This window comes from Anomaloglossus baeobatrachus, chromosome 1, assembly GCF_048569485.1.
Source record: "Anomaloglossus baeobatrachus isolate aAnoBae1 chromosome 1, aAnoBae1.hap1, whole genome shotgun sequence".
NCBI classification, from domain to species: domain Eukaryota; kingdom Metazoa; phylum Chordata; class Amphibia; order Anura; family Aromobatidae; genus Anomaloglossus; species Anomaloglossus baeobatrachus.
In genome coordinates this window covers 569,313,441-569,334,404 of record NC_134353.1, presented here as the reverse complement: position 1 = coordinate 569,334,404, position 20,964 = coordinate 569,313,441, and positions in this window count along the sequence as shown.

The window sequence follows — 20,964 nt, the reverse complement described above, 5'->3', positions numbered from 1 at the left end:
AATTGTGCTTCTGAGCAGCGCTATTGCAGTCCACTTATCCCCATCTTGTTACCCCCGGGCTCCATGACCTCTAAGATCCGGTGATTTCACGTGAACTTCTAGTTGACCCAACATCACTGAGGTGAGCCCCAGACTCCCTGTGACTAGGCTGTCACAGCCCAGCATCTCACGCTTTTTCTCCTTTGTTTCAGAGCGCCGCAAGCAGTAGTGATGCTGGGCTGTGACAAACGGTGAAACTCTGCCAACAGCCCAGTCACTCAGGGAAACTGGGTCCCACATCGTTGATGCCGGGTCAACTGGAAGTTGATGGGACATCACTGGATCTCAGAGGTCACGGAGCCCGGGGGTAATGTGATGGGGATAACTGGACTGCAATAGCACCGCCCAGAGGCACAATTGACTCAAAAAGGTATTTGAAAAAAGCTTTCTTTCTGAGGTTTACATCGATGTGTGGCCACTATGCTGAGTAGTGAACCACCTCTTTAAGATAACTCCCAACTCCTCTGTCCTCATTTAGTCTAGCCTCCAGTACAGTTGGTAAGGCTAACTACAAGCTGTTGTTTTCGAGTTCATGAATTGTTCCCCTGAATATGTTTCTTGTTGTTTCACCTATGCCATGGAATGTCAATATAGTATTTTTCTTTAAAGGTTTCTATTTCTGCTTCTACAGTCACTTCACCTGCTGGACACACCAATATATGGTTATATTCCTGCTCTATGGGATGCACATCAATATCTGTAAGTATTAATTGTACATTTTACACCATTCTTTTCTTTCAGGAAAAATGTCTGTTACGGCCTTTCTCTTCTCTTAATGTTAATGGGCTTAATGGTCTGTAAAAATAGGCATCTCATGTAGAGGACCCATTTTCCATAAAGAAAAAATATATAAATGTTCCCCACCCTAAGTATATAAATACTTAATATATCTTCTATAAGCAGAAAAAATCTGGAGTCTTAGCTGAAAATAAAGACACATTAGCAAGTAATCTTAGATGCTTAATAACTGATCCCCAAGGGAGATATATTATCCTAATCTGTGAACTGAATAATATTAAATACTTTAGTAAACATGTATTCTCTCAATGCAAAATGAAAAGAATTTATATCTAAATTGTTAGCAAAAATTTGGAAAGTTGCTTTAACAAAATAATGTGCAAAGACCTGGACTGCTCTATGAAGTGTAGACCCCCTATCATGTATGCATATGATTGTAAGAATGAGATGCTATCAAGAAACCAAAAAGGATTTTGGTCCGTATTCATCATTTCAAAGGTTTGGTTTTTTTTAAAGTAGCTCTTCATTTTTTTTCTTGCAATATTTCTTGCTTTTTCTGTGCCAAATTCTACAAAATTGTGCATGTGGAGTCATGGGTTTTGCAAAAAATTAATAATAATTTACAAGAGCATTTACAGTTTCTTATGTTAAATAATGGCAATGTCTCCGTAAAAAATTCATGCCACACTGCGGCTCTTTACAGCATTCCAAATTTTTGGGGCAAACATATAGACTTGAAAGAGTTATCCTCATCATGAAAAATCTACTACATGCTGATTTTTTTTTTAACAAACAGATTCAAGCAGTGAAAAAAATTGCTCATCTGCACAGTCCCATTGTAAACATTGGTCCTAGTGCTGTAAATGTGTTGTCCATTTTTTTGAACCAAAATTATGGCTGTGTTACCTTAGAACCCTTTTTACTCAATTAATTGTGCAAAGACTATGAAGAATAGACCATTACCTTTTCTACTTTAAGCACAACTCATAGCCTAGGTATCTAATCAACACACACAAAATAGACAAAACCTATTCAAAGTAGAAAGCGCTAAAATAGGTCAGAAAACTTAAGGCCACTTTACACGCTACGATTTATCTGACGATATGTTGTCGGGGTCACAGTTTTCGTGACTCACTTCCGTCATTGTTAGCAATGTCGGTGAGTGTGACACCTATGTGCGACTCAGAACGATCGCAAATAGGGTGAAAATCATTGATTGTTGAGACGTCGTTCAGTTTCAAAATATTGTTCGGCGTTTGGAAAGCAGCAGACATATTACTACGTTTGACACCCAGCCAACGACGAAGAACATCCACACGACCACCTTGGTCAAACAATATATCGCTGAACGATGTAGCGTCGTTTGTGAGATGTGTACGTGTGACCGCTACAAAACGACCTATGAGCGATCTCGGCAAATCGTAACAACGATCTGGGCGTGTCACATCGCTAATGAGATCGCTAGCGATATCGTTGTGTGTAAAGCAGCCTTTACACCAATCATACTACCATCTCAAAAGAAATTGGTGAAAAATGAAAGTGTCCCTACACATGTGGCAATTAAACTACACTTCCTGACATTGAAAATACTGATACATCCGATTTTGCAGTGCATTCCCACAAATGGACATATCGGTACGTCCTGGCTATCATGTGACCACAGGAACTGTGCACGCGTGATTGCCAGTGGGAGTGATTAAGTGATAGCTGAGCTATGGCTGTCACCGCCACAGCTGGTACATGCACTGCCTATGGCTGCCTAACTCTTTAAATGCTGCCATTTATAATGATCACACTATTTTGAAGCATGAATGTGAACGCCTTCTTTCACCCATTTGGGTCCCCTGCAACATGATCACTGGGACCCAAATGTTGCCATAACAGGAGATCAAATAATGCACAACTGATCTGTCAGTTATGGTGGCCTGTTAGAGGCGATATGCCAGTCTCATACTAACAGGTGTAATGTTTTGCAATGTGTGTATAGTGCAATGCCTTACACCAGCAATAAAAATGCATGTCCCATAAAAGGACTGAGTAAAATAAGTTTTAAAAAAATTGTAAATACATAAAAAAAACTGAAAATAATGAAGAAAAGAAACAAATATTATGCAATAAATACAAATATTTATGCAATAACAAAAATAAACAAAAGAGTACACATATTTGCATTTCCACATCTGGAACAACTGAATCTATAAATCTGTCACACTAGTTAACCCATTCAATGAACACTGTAATATATATATTTTTATATATATATATATATATATATATATATATATATATATATATATATATATGTACATATATATATCACCATACCAAAGAATAGAATAGCTCACCTGCCAGAGCTCTGATATAACTGAATCCTCCAGGTTTCTTCGATGGTGCATGGATCTGGGCTGGGAGACCATCCAGTAATGATGCACACAATGGAATGGATCCAGCAATAACATCCAAATTCCAGGTGGAAGTAAAAAAATATTTTAAACTTTATTGAGCATCATTAAAATTAATTCAGAGCTTCTGACATATGGTATATGCAAAACACATGCAGAAACGGACGACGCGTTTCGGCGGTACTATCCGCCTTCCTCACGGTCCAAGCCAAAACAAAAGGAGTGAGCTTCACTCCTTTTTAGCCTGAATGTGCAACTCGTAGGGTTTCGTTTCAGACTAAGGACTCTACACGTCCGAAACACATCACATACCGTTATGTGTCTTCCCATAATGAATTAGGAAATTAATTTAAATGCACATCTAATAAATGGATACATTTTAAGAAATGCCACAGAATTTGGATGCTGGATTTTTCCTTTACTAATCCCTTACTAACCCAGTAGATGTAAAGAGAAAATAACACACAAAAAATATGGTTTTGAATATGCTGTTTGTGAGTTTTCTGAAATAGCTACATTTTGAAATCCCTTCAAAAGTGAAAATGATTCGTAAAAATATAGGTTTTGTAAATTTAATTGAATACAATGAAATAAATAGCAACTAAACCTCAGACCCTTCTACCACCCTAACAAAAAAAAAAAAAATCAAGAACGATACTGATGTAAAGTAGACATTACGTAAATGTTATTTATTAACTCGTGTGTGAAATTAGTATTTTAAAAGAATAAAATAAAAAAAGTGAACATTGTGAATTTTTCAAATTTCAGATATTTTAGTAAACAAATGCTAATCATGTTGATCTACTGTATGTTTATTACTATCTTGAAATACAAATATTCTCGAAAAACAATCTTAGGCTCACTTGGAGATGTTAATGCATTCCAGCTTTATAACCACATTAGGCAACACATGTAAGATTTGAAAAGTATCTCCTGATCATGAAGGTGAACACAGGCTCCGGCATAATGGGGTATATTTATTAAAGTAATTTGAATTATTTTAATTTTATTCTCTGCTTGCTGTAAAGAATCTTACCCCATGCACTTGCATTAATCTGTACTTGAGTTGTTTATTTAACTGAGAAAATCACACTTAAGATACGTTATTCAGTTCCTCCAGTAGGCCAATGCTTTGACACAGTAATCATTTCCACTGGTGCAGTAGATCAGTAATTCATTCAATTTCCCCTCTCTCTTTTGTCTTTTTTTATGGATTAATTCATATAACCTATTAGGCCTATTGGTGCCCTTTTCAATGATATTAATAATTAAAACTGGATGTGAATTGTGTAGATGGTGGGTGAGGATGGGATGGCTCAAAATTAGAGATGAGTGAACCTTTGGAAATTCGGTGAGGCAGGCACATTCAAACCTTAAAAAAGTTCAGTTTGTGATGTGACCCCAACTTGATCCAAACCTCAATGGAAGTCAGTAATTGGGCAGTTCGTGACTCCTGCCACATGCTGCCAGCCATAAGCAGAACACTTCTGGGAGAAGGTGGGCAAGGATTTCATTTTTTTTTGTCATGTGTATGCACATTACATCTGATCACACTCATTTTACCCCAAGTGCGAGCCATTCAAACACTGCACATGGCTTGCACAGGGGTGAGCATCAATCATTCTTAGGCACAGCGCTGCTCACTTGAATGGTTTGTACTCGTAACTCACTCAAACTTCAAACCCAAACTCTTTTGTTTGGTAGTCAGTTTCTGAACCCAAACTCCAAACATCCAACCTAAGGTTTGCTCATCTCTATTCAAAATACCTTCCACTCGTCAACCTAGGGAACCACAGGTTGACACTGCACTACATGGACCTACTTATATGATTCTGATATTTTACATACTTTGAGTTCTTTTTCAAAAATGTAATAAAATGACTATGAAAATGTAAATATAAAATGCTGTTGCCTTGAGCTTATCAATAAGTAAATAGATCATTTGCTCTTTAAGCCATCATTGGAGCATAGGTTCATTTCTTACATACTGAGTGAATATTGGAACGCAGGAGTTACATTCCCAGTGCTGACAACAGCTATCGTTTGCTGAATATTTATTGCGTTGAATCAAGTTTGGTGTACAGCTATATATAGATTCAGCAATCAAGAATTTAAATAGTGCGATCCCAATTTACATCTGCATTTTCAGAATAATATTTCAGAGCTGTTCTAAGAAAAATTAATTGTAACTTTGTATCCATAATCTAAAATCCTAATGCAATAAAGCAGACTTTACTTCGTACAGATTGCACATTGTTACAAAAAATACAATGACAAACTACACCTATAAAAAAACATCTCTTTGTCTCGGAAGGTTAAACGTGTCATACCGTAGAGAAAAACAAAGTGATTACATGAATATTAATAAGTCTTCCACGCTGTTACGGATTCAAACTAAATGATGACATGATACAGTCTAACTAATAAAATAAGTATTTAAAGATAATCAAGAGTCTTTGCAGGTCTCATCCATCTTTTTTATAGGTGATTTTTGTGCAGTGGATACTAGAAGACAAGTAAATTGAACAAGTTTTCTAATATACCTAAGCAATTCTATACCAAAAAGAAATAAAGCAAATGTCTTCATTATAAGCAGCACCGAGGGATAATGTAACTATTCTAGCTAATGATTTAAAATAAATTACTCCTTTTATCTTATATTAAAAAAACACAAAATAATATTACTTTTTTGAGTATATGACTCTATCTCATTTCATTATAAAAAAGTCACTTACAGCTTAGTTTAGCCCTTAAAGGGACATGTGTTAAAAACAGAGACCTCAGCCCTGCATTTGTAATCTCACAGTCTTTTGTGTTTATCTGCAATGTTAGCTTAAGCCAGTTATCTTTATCATTAGTTGGTCTCAAGGCCCCGTCACACTAAAGGTACCGTCACACTAAAGCTGGTGTCACACATAACGACGACGACAACGACGTCGCTGCTACGTCACCATTTTCTGTGACGTTGCAGCGACGTCCCGTCGCTGTCGCTGTGTGTGACATCCAGCAATGACCTGGCCCCTGCTGTGAGGTCGCCGGTCGTTGCTGAATGTCCAGCTTCATTTTTTGGTCGTCACTCTCCCGCTGTGACACACACATCACTGTGTGTGACAGCGAGAGAGCGACGAAATGAAGCGATCAGGAGCCGGCACTGGCAGCTGCGGTAAGCTGTAACCAGCGTAAACATCGGGTAACCAAGGGAAGCCCTTTCCCTGGTTACCCGATGTTTACGCTGGTTACCAGCCTCCGCTCTTGCTGCCAGTGCCGGCTCCTGCACTGTGACATGTGGCTGCAGTATGCATCGGGTAATTAACCCGATGTATACTGTAGCAAGGAGAGCAAGGAGCCAGCGCTAAGCAGTGCGCGCGGCTCCTTGCTCTCTGCACTGTGACATGTAGCTGCAGCACACATTGGGTTAATTAACCCGATGTGTACTGTACCTAGGAGAGCAAGGAGCCAGCGCTAAGCGCGGCTCCCTGCTCTCTGCACATGTAGCACAGCGACGTTATGATCGCTGCTTCTGCTGTGTTTGACAGCTAAGCAGCGATCATAACAGCGACTTACAAGGTCGCTGTTACGTCACCGAAAACTTACCAGCGATCCCAACAACGATAGGGATCGCTGGTAAGTTGCTAGGAGGTTGCTGGTGAGATGTCACACTGCGACGCTCCAGCGATCCCACCAGCAACCTGACCTGGCAGGGATCGCTGGAGCGTCGCTACACAAGTTGCTGGTGAGCTCACCAGCAACCAGTGACAAGCCCCCAGCGCTGCGTGGAAGATGCTGCGCTAGGTAACTAAGGTAAATATCGGGTAACCAACCCGATATTTACCTTGGTTACCACCGCACGTGCAGAGAGCAGGGAGCAGCGCACACTGAGCGCTGGCTCCCTGCTCTCCTAGTTACAGCACACATCGGGTTAATTACCCGATGTGTGCTGCAGCTAAATGTGCACAGAGCAGGGAGCAGTGCACAATGCTTAGCGCTGGCTCCTTGCTCTCCTAGTTACAGCACACATCGGGTTAATTAACCCGATGTGTGCTGCAGCTACATGTGCACAGAGCAGGGAGCAGCGCACACTGCTTAGCGCTGGCTCCTTGCTCTCCTAGTTACAGCACACATCGGGTTAATTAACCCGATGTGTGCTGCAGCTACATGTGCACAGAGCTGGAGCCGGCAGCACAGGCAGTGAGAGCGGCGGAGGCTGGTATCAAAGGTAAATATCGGGTATCCAAGGACAGGGCTTCTTGGTTACCCGATGTTTACATTGGTTACCAGCCTCTGCAGAAGCCGGCTCCTGCTGCCTGCACATTTTAGTTGTTGCTGTCTCGCTGTCACACACAGCGATCTGTGCTTCACAGCAGGACAGCAACAACTAAAAAATGGCCCAGGACATTCAGCAACAACCAACGACCTCACAGCAGGGGCCAGGTTGTTGCTGGATGTCACACACAGCAACATCGCTAGCAACATCTCAAAAGTTGTTCGTTAGCAGCGATGTTGCTAGCGATGTTGCTTAGTGTGACGGGGCCTTAAGCAACATCGCTAGCAACATCGCTGCTAACGAACAACTTTTGTGACGTTGCTAGCGATGTTGCTGTGTGTGACATCCAGCAACAACCTGGCCCCTGCTGTGAGGTCGTTGGTTGTTGCTGAATGTCCTGGGCCATTTTTTAGTTGTTGCTGTCCCGCTGTGAAGCACAGATCGCTGTGTGTGACAGCGAGACAGCAACAACTAAATGTGCAGGCAGCAGGAGCCGGCTTCTGCAGAGGCTGGTAACCAATGTAAACATCGGGTAACCAAGAAGCCCTGTCCTTGGTTACCCGATATTTACCTTCGATACCAGCCTCTCTCACTGCCTGTGCTGCCGGCTCCTGCTCTGTGCACATGTAGCTAGCTGCAGGACACATCGGGTTAATTAACCTGATGTGTCCTGCAGCTAGGAGAGCAAGGAGCCAGCGCTAAGCATTGTGCGCTGCTCCCTGCTCTGTGCACATTTAGCTGCAGCACACATCAGGTAATTAACCCGATGTGTGCTGTACTAGGAGAGCAGGGAGCCAGTGCTCAGTGTGCGCTGCTCTCTGCACGTGTAGCTCCGTGCAGTGGTAACCAAGGTAAATATCGGGTTGGTTACCGATATTTACCTTAGTTACCAAGCGCAGCATCTTCCACGCGGCGCTGGGGGCTGGTCACTGGTTGCTGGTGAGCTCACCAGCAACTCGTGTAGCCACGCTCCAGCGATCCCTGCCAGGTCAGGTTGCTGGTGGGATCGCTGGAGCGTCGCAGTGTGACAGCTCACCAGCAACCTCCTAGCGATCCCTATCGTTGTTGGGATCGCTGGTAAGTTGCTTAGTGTGACGGTACCTTCAGTGGGGCATGAGTTGTAGTCTGACTCTGCCCACCTCTGTGATTAGCAACCTGTGTCTATGCAAATGTGCACTGAAAGCCTGGTGTGGATGAAGGCAGCTCTCTGCCACATGCAAAATTTAAACACTATCACTGTATCAGAACGGCTGCAGCCACTAATCTAAGTGACACATTATTGAACTCAGGGCCTGTTTGTCTACAGCATGCTCCTCTCAGATGAGGTAGCAAAAACCTGCTGGCAGATTCCCTTTAAGGACCAGGGAATTTTCAATTTTTGTACTTTTTTTTTTATTCTTGCCTTCTTTCAAGAGGCATAACTTTTTAATTTGCCATTGACATATTAGTATTATGTTTTTGTTTTGTTTTGTTTTTTTTTATGGTACAAGCTATAGATTTGAATAGCACCATTAATTTTGCCATACAATATACTGAACTATAGGAATAAAAATTCAAAATGGATTACATTCTAAAAAAAAATGCAATTCCACCATTGTTTAGGGGGGCTTTGTTTTTACAGCATTCATTCTGCTGTAAAAATGACCTTGAAATATGATTGTCCAGGACACTTTAATTATGGCACTACTAAACTTTCATTTTTTTTCTCTTCAAGTGATTGGAAAAAAATCTGAATATTGTAAAAATAAATGATTGCCTGGTGTTGCCATTTTCCGAGACCTGTAACATTTTTATTTTCTGTTGATGGAGCTGAGAGTCTGTTTCTTGCGTATAAGGTGACATTTGTTTTTTCCATACTGTTTAATTAACACTATTTTTTGATAGCTCACACTTATGGATGGGGCAATACCATTTTTTCTCCATTAAACAAGGGAAAATAAAATTAGTTCAACATCTAAATATTTTTTTTTACACATTTTTAAAAACTTTATAACTCCAACTCCAAAAAACAGGTAAAATTAAAAATCTTTATCCAATCTATGTATTGTTATAAAGCAATCACACACATTTCTTGTCCAAGCATCAAACTAGATTCATTGGTTCATCTAGAGTCACGTTTGAGCTGAGCTCAACGCCTTATATTTTTTTGGAGTTGTGAATACATAGAGAAAATCATGGTCACCTATGAGGTTCAGCCTGGTGACTAAACTTCATAGGAGTGCCAAGATGATAGTGATGGGGTCATTAGGAGCCCACTGTTTGCCATGGTAACACATCAGTCCCTCATGATTCACAACGCAAGGAAGATTACAGCTGATGCATGGGAGTTTGACACAGACAAATGGCAGCTATGAAATATTGCCAGAATCAGCTATGTGTGTAAGTGCTCATCTCCTGAGCCCCCTCTACAAATATGGATCTATCCCAGGATGATAATTCACATCCTAATGTAGGAAAGGGTTAAAAATACTTCAAGAAGGGGGCGTGGCCTGGCAATGGAGGAGTGAGGACACTGCTCACTCTTGCTGCCGTGCCTGGAGAGGCCCTAGACCTTTTTTAGAGACATACACCTGCCTCTACATCAGCCAATGCCGGCTAATAGAAGGAGGAATAGCGGCAGGCCAAAGGCAGAACACCAGACACCGGCTCCTGAAAGTATAACAAGATAACTCCGGAGTTCCTCCGGACCAGGCCGAGTGTCATCCTCAGCCAAAATGGCGGCCACAGCAATTCGGGAGACATCCTTGCCATCCTGCAGCGTGGAGGAGGGCTGCCACATCACACAGCCCCAGCTGCCTGGGATACCCCCAATGGAGGAGGTATTGAACGGACAGAGCGGCGGCAATCACAGATCTGTTGGACAACCTGGAGAACAGAGGCAGACACAATAACATTAGGATAAGGGGTCTCCCTGAGTCCATAGCCCCCGAGGACCTGGATGAATCTTTAAGACGTCTCTTCAATTCAATTCTGGGCCTTCCACGGGACTCCCGCTTGGAACTAGATAGAGCGCTTAGATCACTGGGCCCAAAACCAATAGAAAATGCTAACCCTCGGGACGTAATCTGTAGAGTCCATAAATATAAAAAGAAAGAAGAAATCCTGGCCAAAACCAGGCAGAAGGACTCTGTTATGTTCAAAAATACACCACCAATCCAGCTACTACCAGATCTGTCTAGGCATACTCTGCAGAAGCGCAGGGTCCTGAGACCTCTCCTGGACACTCTGCGACCGAGGAATATCCTGTATTCTTGGGGATTCCCCTTTAAATTACAAGTCCGACATGCTGGACTCCTTCATGTGCTAGATTCTCTAAAAGATCTCCCATCCTTCTGTGCAGCCCCTTGGGATACCTGTCGTCCATATCCCAGGCATGGAGTGGCCACGTGTACAGTACACAGTATACCTGGAGAGTCAACCAACACTCCTCTCCCGCAACGAGAGAATATTCGCAGGAAAAATCGGGGTTAAATAGTAATCTTCTCAAAGATAGCATATGCCAGAAAAAGTTGCAGGACATGATAGAATCCTTCGTTCAGGTCCATGGTGGAGACTCGACAACTCCTCCGGTCCAGTGGGAAACACTGAAATGTGTTCTGAGGGGACTTCTGATTAAGCACGGCTCTAGACTTAAAAAAGAAAGAACAGAAGAGGTGAACGAATTATTGCAGCAGATTCACCGGCTGGAGCTCAGGCATAAGCAGACACTCGCCCCAACTGACATGGCAGACCTTATTCAAAAGCGAGCTGCACTCAGGGACCTACTGGACCGAAGGTATTTGTGTCAGAGAGAACGTATGAAACGATTTTATTATGAAGCAGCAGACAAATGCGACGCCCCCTGGCACGCATGCTACATCCCAGGGCTCCCATTTCAAGCATCCCATATATCAGGATGCAGAGGGACAGGAACACACATGATCCAGGGGAGATCCTTGAGATCTTCAGGTCATATTACGACAAGTTATACAACATTAGGGCCAGTTTGCAGACCTCGCTCCTGTGGAATTAGAGGAAAAAATGAGAAATTATGTAAGGGACACTGCCCTTCCCCCTTTGGATTATCTGCTTTCTGGGGCTTTGGAGGAGGATATCTCAGAAACGGAGGTCAGTGATGCTATCCGGCACACCCCCTCTCGTGTCTGGTGTCTGGTCCAGGGCCAGATGGATTCACCCCGGCTTTTTAAAAGCTGCTGGGATCACAGTTGGCCCCAATTATGGCCATGACGTTTAATTCTTTGGACGGAGAGGTCGGATTCGTTCGTTGAGGCAAACATTAGTCTGATCCCTAAACCCGGAAAGGACCTAGCACACACTGCAAATTATCGACCTATATATCTGCTGAACGTCGATGTCAAACTTTTCTCTAAGATATTGGCGGACAGATTGGCTCCCTTTCTGCCCCCGATTATACATTTGGACCAGGTGGGCTTTGTCAAAGGCCGTGAAGCAAGGGATAATATTATCACGACTGGGCTTCTTATAGCAAAAGCCAAACTTGAATCAATCCCCATGGGCTTATTGTCCATCGATGCAGAAATGGCTTTTGACCGGGTCCACTGGGGCTTTATGAGAGCAGATCTAGATCAATTAGAACTAGGCACAAAGTTTCTACAAAAAATGTTGGCACTATATTCTGGTCCGACAGCTCGGGTCCGGGTAAATGGTATGTTGTCCTCCTCCTTTGCCATACGGAATGGGACCAGACAGGGGTGTCCCTTGTCCCTCATGATGTATGTAGTTGTTATGGAACACTTAGAGAATGCCATTAGAAAAAATGACGATATCCAGGGGATCAGACGTGGTTCAGTTCATCATAAAGCGGCGTTATACGCAGATGATTTGTTATGATATGTCTGCCAACCTCATACTTCCATAAAATCATTGATGAAAGAGTTTGAACGATGTGGCCACCTAAGCACTTTTACGGTTAATTTCTCAAAGTCGGAGGCCTTGAATATTTCGCTGCCCCAGTCAGATGTTAGTCGGATTGCTTCCAATTTTCCATTCAGGTGGAAACCTTAGGCAGTGAAGTATCTTGGGGTGTATGTCTCGGCAGATCTATCAAAATTGTATATGCTTAACTATCAAACCCTATTAAACCGAACGATTAAAATCTTACGTCTTACAACGGATTGAAATTATCATGGTTCGGTAGGATGAACGCAGTTAAAATGGATATTCTACCACGTTTTTTGTACATTTACCAAACTGTCCCTATTGTACCTTCAAATGTTTTTTTCAGAGCTTGCGTTTAGCTCTAGTGCAATTTGTGTGTGCGGGGGGGAGAGGCCCCAGATTGGGTTACGTTCTTTGACACTTCCGAAGGAAGAGGGGTGAGCAGGACTCCCCAATTGTAAAACATACTTCCAAGCCTTAGCACTGGTCCGAGCGTTGGATTGGCTTTTCCAGAGCACAAATAAACAATGGGTACAGATAGAACAGACGGGTCTTTCAGTTCCCCTGAGACATCTCTCCTGGATACCGTTATCAGATATTCCCGCAATGGGTCCTTTTCCAAAATACACAAAAGACACTCGCAAAGTATGGCATACAATATCGAGCAAATTTGCCCCACTAAATACCTTAGGCCCACTGTCGCCTCTCTTTTCCTGTCCATCTTTCCATCCTGGATATCGGAAGAGCGCCTTTCTCGGATGAAGGGCAGTTCTCACTGATGGTAAGTTGCCTGACTTTCAGGATATTAGATTGCGGCCCATGGGTAGAGGAGTGCAATGGTTTGAGTACATACAGCTGCAGTCATTTATCTCTACACGGGAAGTGGAGGGCCTGGTCCGCGGAACTCTTACTCCCATGGAGGAACTGTTCATGCAGGGGGATCCCCCGGATCATGCAATTTCCCTTCTATATAAGGTCCTTATCAGACTGGGAGGGGTTGAAAAAAGAAACTACCAGATGGCTTGGGAATGGGACCTGGGGGAGATCATCCCACAGAGGGAGTGGGTGAAAGATTTCCTATTCAGTCACAAAATGTCACTTGCGTGTTCTGTTAAGGAGAAAAATTTTAAAATTCTAACACGGTGGTATTAATACCTCGAAACTCCACGCAATCTTCCCACAGGTCTCCCAGTTGTGTTGGAGATGTAACCAAGAGACAGGCACCATGATACATATTTGATGGGAGTTCCAGCTGATAAAACCCTTTTGGACGAAGGTTTTTGACAATTACCGCCTCATTACTGGGAGGCAGGTGGTGAGTTCCCCTAAAATTGCCCTACTCTCCATTTTGCCACACTCAATATTATACCATAAAAAAGACATTCTGAGATTCTGTATAACAGCCGCTCATTCGGTAATTCCAAGACATTGGAAAATGACCACAACTCCTCCACTCACAGAGTGGTATTCTGAAATGACTGATATATACAGAATGGAGGAACTATCAGCAGACCTTTCTGGATATGGAAACAAGTTCTATAAAACCTGGAGTGAGTGGATTTTTTTCCACAAATCCACTGATTTTCACAAGCTTTTTTAGTGGAACCTGATATAGTACGGCATGTGACACTTGCCCGTACATGGATATACAGAAAGAAAAGAAGGGGCTTCGGCTTTTCCCACGTCTGCAGGTTACCCGACTGACTTCCTTCCCTCCCCCTCTTTCCCCCCTCTTTACCTCCTCCACTTTGTTCTTCCTTTCCTCTCTTCTGTATATTTCTCGCTGCTCTTTACCCTCTTCCCTATCTCCTTTCTTCTTGAAGTCATTAACCTTTCTTGAAGGCACAAATAGTATAATATATTATAAGCTATTTTGTCTTAGTGAACCAATTCAACCAAATGTTTATATTCTCTGCTACATTCCTAACTTTGGACGGACTCACCTAAACAAGGTCATGTTGAATCTTTTGCGAGGTTCGAAATGGGTGGAAGTGATTCGTGTCTTAGGACACAAAAGGACATAACTAAACAGTTTGTTACATTTCTTTGTTGAAAATTTGTAAATGTTTTAAGTATACGCTCATGTTTATTATTGTAATTCTGAATATATACTTAATAAAAATAGATTGAACATAAAAATACCTTAAGAATTTTCATTACCATTAATGCCCTGAATTCACAATATTGATATGAACTACAATACATCTTAGGCAACTACATTTTTGCAATTTAAAATAACATTTGTATTTATTAGTATTTTTCATGTGTTGCTATAGAGGTTAAAAAAAAACAATATTCTAGGTATGATTAGAGATGAGGGAAGCTGAGGTTCAGTTTCCAAATGAACACCAAATTTAAAAATCAAGGTTCGAGTTCTTGGATTGGATGCTTTACGTGCAAACAAAACTCACGCAAGCAACACTGGTGCGCTTGGTGCTTGGTGCTCAGCCCTGTGTGAGCCGCTTGCAGTGCATGAACGGTACACACTGGTGGTAACAACAGTGTGATCACATGTAGTGTGCAACAAAAAAAAGTTTCAAAAAGTCCAACCACCCTTCCTTGGAAGGGATCTGCTTATGGCTGGCTGTATGCGGGCGGAGACTCAAACTGCCAATCAGTGACTTGATCAGGGGTTTGGGTCAAGCTTGAGCCTGTGGAGCTAAGCTCGTTTGCAGCTGGTGAACTGAGCCTCAACGAAAACGCTCATCTCTAATTATTACAGTTTTGAATCTTGGAAAGATTCCTATAATGTGGGGGAAGAAGGCGATATATGGGTTTGTAATATTCTGTAATTTAAAAAATTGTTGGCTTTCTGACACAGCCTACTACCAGTATTTTGCTGGGAGGTTCTGTCCCAAACACACCTTGCACTGCCTTTTCAGTCCAGTTGCATAAATCACACCTCAACATGGTCCACAGATAATATATACACAACTGCCACCACTTATCAAGTGTTGGACACTGAGAAAATTATATGAAAACTACCAAACGAGTGTAACTCTGTATGAAGATGGCTGCTGTACTATATGTATGCAAATAAAGATAGAGTTCTTCCTTAATCAAGATAGCACCCAGCGCATGCACGATAGCTATGCCACAAAACATATCAAAATACAAGTGTAATATCGTACCCCTGCCTACAAGTTTTTTCTTTGTTGAATTGGTTGGTGGCTGACTCTCATCTTGCCGTGCACCCAACTTACGTTGTATTCCCCCTGTCTTGATTTTGACTATTGGTGGCTGTTCACATTCGGTCATCAAGCCCTGTCCACAGGCTATTTACTTCAAGCATCACCATGAATAAGAACTAACGACACTGCGTTATGTCGAAACGCGTTGGATGAACTGTGCCTTGTGGATGCTGTCTATCCATTTTTAAAGCAATGAAAATAAAGGAAAGTTTTTAATTCATCTTCCTGTGATCCGCTGGATTTCGTTACTTTGTATCTGTTATTATCCCCTTGTGCCTGAGATTTCCGTGCAGGATCAGCTGGTCTACTCCTCAGACTTACACACCAGAGCGGTGAGCTGGAACACGTATCTTTTTGCATTTACTTCAAGCAGTATTTGCTTGGACCTGTCCCGCCCACAACCATGATTCAGTCATGGGTACGGGATTGAAAAACACCAAGTAAGTGCTGCTAAGAACAGTTCTACTTTTCATATGTGAGGCCGTATGGCACACTTTATATAAAAATATTTTAGCGTAGGACTGCCCCAAAGAGATTTGCCGTTACGTGGTGGGGTAGCTCAAGAAATTGCAATTTTTTTTGCCAAAAATCTCAAATTTTATTAATAAGTACAGTTTGGAATTTTTAGTGCTGTAGTGCACATTTAGTGCTGGCTTTCTTGTTTTTTCCTTGTTGAATTGATCGGTGGCTGACCACCACCTTGCCGTGCACCCCAATTTGGGTTGTATTCCACCTGTCTTGATTGCGGAATTGATGGCTGTTTACATTCGGTCATCAGGCCCTGTCCACAGGCTATTTACTTCAAGCAGCATTCGCTTGGGCCTGTCCCACCAACAGCCATGACTCAGTCATGGGTACGGGATTGAAAAACACCAAGTAAGTGCTTCTAAGAACAGTTCTACTTTTTCACATGTGAGCCCGTATGGCACATTTTATATAAAAATATTTTAGAGTAGGACTGCCCCAAAAAGATTTGCAGTGACGTGGCGGGTAGCTCACGAAATTGCAAATTTTTTGGCAAAAATTTCAAATTTTAATAATAAGTACAGTTTGGAATTTTTTGTGCAGTAGTGCACATTTAGTGCTGGCTTTCTTGTTTTTTCTTTTAAGTGCTCTAGATATGTCTGGTGGGTAAAAAGGAAGCAGTGTGTCAAACACAGAAGTACTCACTAAGCATATCGTTACCAGATACAGAAAATCACAAAATGGATGGCCAAATAAATGGTATCAGTAAAAGCGTCATTTCAGGACACAAAAAATAAGCTTTCACGCAGCCCTAGAACTCTAAAAATTAAAATGTTAAGGGTCTCGAAAAAAGGCAAAAAAAAGCAAAATTCAACTTTTGTTTTTTTTGTTGTTTTTTTTTTTACAAATTTCTGAATTTTTTTTCCACTACGCAATAAAATAAAAAACTATACATGTTTGGTATGTATGTATCATATTGCCAGATTAGTTTTACAATGTAGTGTACATGGCAAATAAAAACAAAAAATCATTGTGAAATTACACTTTTTTGCAATTGCACCTCATTTGGATTTTTTTCCGTTTTCCAGTACACTATTTGGTAGAATGGTGTTATTAAAAAGCCCAGCTAGTTCCGGAAAAAACAAGCCCTCATATGACTATATTGATGGAAAAATAAAAAACAGTTATGGCTCTTGGAAGAAGAGGAGGAAAGAACGAAGATGGAAAATTGGCTGGGGTGAAGGGGTTATCATAAACGGTCCGATATCCTCACTTCAAATAGTATATGTCTGTGTGAGCAAACCCTAAAGGCCCCATCACACACAACGAGATCGCTAACAAGATCGTTGCTGAGTCACAGTTTCTGTGACTCAGCAACGATCTTGCCAGCGATCTCGTTATGTGTGACACCTACCAGCGATCAGGCCCCTGCTGTGAGATCGCTAGTCGTTGCTGAATGGTTCGGACCATTTTCTTCAAAGGCGATGTTCTGCTGGGCAGGACGCATCGCTGTGTTTGACACCTACCAACGACCTCCTAACACGGTCCCACCCCCACCAAGATCATTATACAGGTCGCTGATCATTACTGCTTCATTGGGAAGGTCTGACTGTGTGACATCTCACCAGCGACCTCCCAGCGACTTACCAGCGATCCTTATCAGGTCGTATCCTTGTCGGGATCGCTGGTAAGTCGTTGTGTGCGACAGGGCCTTTACAGTAGCACTTTATAGACTTATGATACCTCACTTCTGCATCCCATAGCTCTGATATCAATGCTTGAAAGTGCCTATTGATAGGAATGGCGTGGACACAATAAACAAAGAATGTTGATTTAGATTAGGTGATAATTCAAAAATATAATTGTCACTTAGTTACTTTTTCTTAGCTTAACCCCAAGATGTGTGATGTCAGATTAACAGCTTTTATCAAGCATATTTTAAGATACTCTGTCATGAGAAGTCTATGCTAAATACTAGTGATGAGCGAGTACTAAAAAGCTCGGGTGCTCGAGGCTCGGGCCGAGCATCCCAAGATACTCGTGTACTCGGCCCGAGCACCGAGCCCAATGTTATCCTATGGGAGACCCGAGTATTTTTGTGAAATGACCCCCGGCAGCATGTAGAAACCCTAAAAATGGCACAAAAGTCTCAGAAGAGTGCTCAAATGACATGGCAACAGCATGGGGAAGACCCCTTGAAGCATTTCCGTGTATTCTGCAGCTCCTGTCACCTGAATGTAGCAGAGCTGGATGCGACGCTGGAGGACTGTGGAGTACGCCGGACATGGAGGGTTTGTCGGGGTTAATAAATTGGTGATGAGGGACTTTGTTAGTGTTTTTTATTTCTAATAAAGGATTTTTCGGGTGTGTGTGTTTTTTAACTGTAATTTACAGATTAATCATGGAAGGAATCTCGGGGAGACGCCTGACATGATTAATCTAGGATTTAGTGGCAGCTATGGGCTGCCATTAACTCCTTATTACCCCGATTTGCCAACACACTAGGGTAAATCGGGAAGAGCCGTGTACAGTTCCAGAACTGTCGCATCTAATGTATGTGGCAATTCTGGGCGGCTGCTGACTGATATTGTTAGGGTTGGGGGCTCCCCATAACGTGGGGCTCCCCATCCTGAGAATACCAGCCTTCAGCTGTATGGCTTTATCTGGCTGGTATTAAAATTGGGGGGACCGCACGCCGGTTTTTTTAATTATTTATTTATTTATTTTACTGCACAGTATAGACACGCCCACCGGCTGCTGTGATTGGGTGCAGTGAGACACCTGTCACTCAGCGTGGGGGCGTGTCTCACTGCAACCAATCATAGGTGCCTGTGGGCGTGGAAAGCATGGAATATGAGATGGCTGTGTGCAGAGCACAGCGCGCCCGCCGGTATAAAGGCTCGGTCACGCTGTGCAGGCCGGCCAATCACTGCAATTCCACAACTAACAGGGCTGTGGCATTGCAGTGGTCTGCCAGCCAATCCCTGCATGAGGGCTGGCTCTCAAAAGAGCGCCAACATGCAGGGATGAAGACCACGAGTACAGCACGAGTATCGCGAGATTACTCGGTCCCCGCCGAGTAGCCCGAGTACAGTGATACTCGTGCGAGTACCGAGTAGTAACAAGCATACTCGCTCATCACTACTAAATACGTTTATATAAATTTTATTTCTGTCCAGTTAAAAGTTATATTATTGCTATTGATTGAACAACCTGACATACAACATGATACATATTATATAAAAAAAATCCATGATGCAAAATCAACAAAAAGAATGCTTTCCATGATACAGCTATGAAAGGTAAAAGAAACTATTTCGTATTTTCCTACATATTATCTTGCTGTCAGCTTTGAAGGAAAATTCAACGTGCCGTAGGTTTAACTCTAAATGTTTATGTTGCACTGAATGCAATAGAATGCATAGAAAATGTGTGTTTGGTAGGTAAGTCTCATGTGAACACACATCTGCTATGATTTATCTGGATGGAGAATACATCATTTACTTGTGACAGTAAATACCCAAGAATAATGACTAAGCAGTATCTTGGTCTTGATTTTATTGTCTAACTTGCATTTCAACAACTTAATTAGTTGCTATGGGGCACTACAGATTTCTACTTTAATTTCAGAATTACCCCCTACTGAATCTGAATTTTTCCACTGATAAGAAATTAAAACATAGGACAACACCAGTAGTGTTGACTCAATGGGAAATAGGGCCTATCCACAAAACATGTCATAAATGTTTGATAGGTAAGGTGCCAATCAAGAACCCTAGAGAACAAAAGAGATACAAAAAAATCTTCGACCCCAAACACATCCTGCTAATCAGACTTAAGGGACACGGATGATAGCTTGATTCACTTGTGCATACCTCTATCTATGTTGTATGTGAGAGCAATTATACAAGTAGATAAGAGATAAAAAGAAAGGGGGCACCTCTATCATGTTTTTGGTGTTTAACATTGTTAAGCTGTTATAGTGTCCACTTAGTGTAAAGCACTTACCAAGAAATATAGTATATCATTGTATCATTAGTATCATTCCAGTGTTAGCGGTTTGGTATCTTTCAGCCTTACTTATCCATGATACATTACTGCAGCTTAGCCACACTGTCTAATAGATGTCTTCGATGGTCTGGAGATCCCCTTTTTATTAACTGTCTTAGGCCTCTGCCACACTCACGTGTAAAAAACGTACGTTTGGTGTAGTCCGTTTTTTGTGTCCGTGTTCCGTATTTGCAGTCCGTTTTTCCCCTCCGTGTGGTGTCCGTATGCATATCGTGTGTCATACGTGTGTACGTGTGTGCGTTTTCCTGTGCGTGAAATACGTCAGTGTGTGTTCCGTGTGCAGTCCGTTTTTTGTGCGTGTTTCACATGTTTCACACATTGAGATAATGGTGATTACTTGGAATTAAATGACACATAGGTGTATGTGATTAGGACATAAATATAAGTTAACTATAAACTGTTTCCTGCTTGTATTATGCCTTGGAGCACCTATGTGTTGAGACAAAATTGTCGCAATGCCATTATCCACGGAGGCCTTAGTGTTTTTATGTTGGATTATATCTCGTCGTTTTGGCGTTCGACGCCACATGTTGCAATATGATAATGTAAGAAGAACCAGATTGTGGGTGCATCCACTAATGATGATGCGGCCTATGCATGGTCATTTCCATACTTTATTTTTTGAGTTACGGAATTTCCCAGATAAGTTTTTTTCATACTGCCGGTTGTCAGTTGAGAGTTTTGATTACTTACTAAATATTTTACGACCTCATTTGCAACATCAGGACACTTGGATGCGGCTTTCCATTTCCCCAGAGGAGAGATTTATGGTGACTCTGAGGTATTATATTTGTTATTTTTGTAATTTGTGTAAATGTGTTATTTTTCACATTGAAATGTGTAATTGATCTTTATTGATCTAATCTCATTTTTGATTCAATGTTTCTGTTTTCTT